Source organism: Otolemur garnettii, unplaced genomic scaffold, assembly GCF_000181295.1.
Source record: "Otolemur garnettii isolate 467f Iridium unplaced genomic scaffold, OtoGar3 scaffold00217, whole genome shotgun sequence".
NCBI classification, from domain to species: domain Eukaryota; kingdom Metazoa; phylum Chordata; class Mammalia; order Primates; family Galagidae; genus Otolemur; species Otolemur garnettii.
The window spans coordinates 1145572-1145829 of NW_003852612.1; the positions used below are offsets into that span (position 1 = coordinate 1145572).

General features: G+C 39.9%; 1 protein-coding gene across 1 annotated transcript in view; it reads left to right on the top strand.

The window, feature by feature from the left end:
• Nucleotides 1–258, top strand: part of WDFY4 (WDFY family member 4) — a 279600-nt gene that overhangs the window by 45189 nt on the left and 234153 nt on the right. The gene's annotated exons all lie outside the window — the stretch shown is intronic.

Genomic DNA, 258 nt, shown 5'->3' on the forward strand with positions numbered 1-258 from the left:
GAGGCAGGGAGCTTCCTGCTCAAGTGTCTCCTGGGTGGGAGAGAATGAGGCTTAACTTTCAAGCTGAAAAAAAAGGTGGAGGAAACATTGGACTGGGAAAGTGTGTTTATTTAAGTGTGTTTATCTTGTCTAGACATGAAACTGGCTTTCCTTGGTAATCTCCAACATCATTTCATTTTAATCAATTGAAACCAATCCTCCCAGCTCAGTGCTGTCCAATGGACGCACATTACATCAATTTCAATGTAATTTTAATTT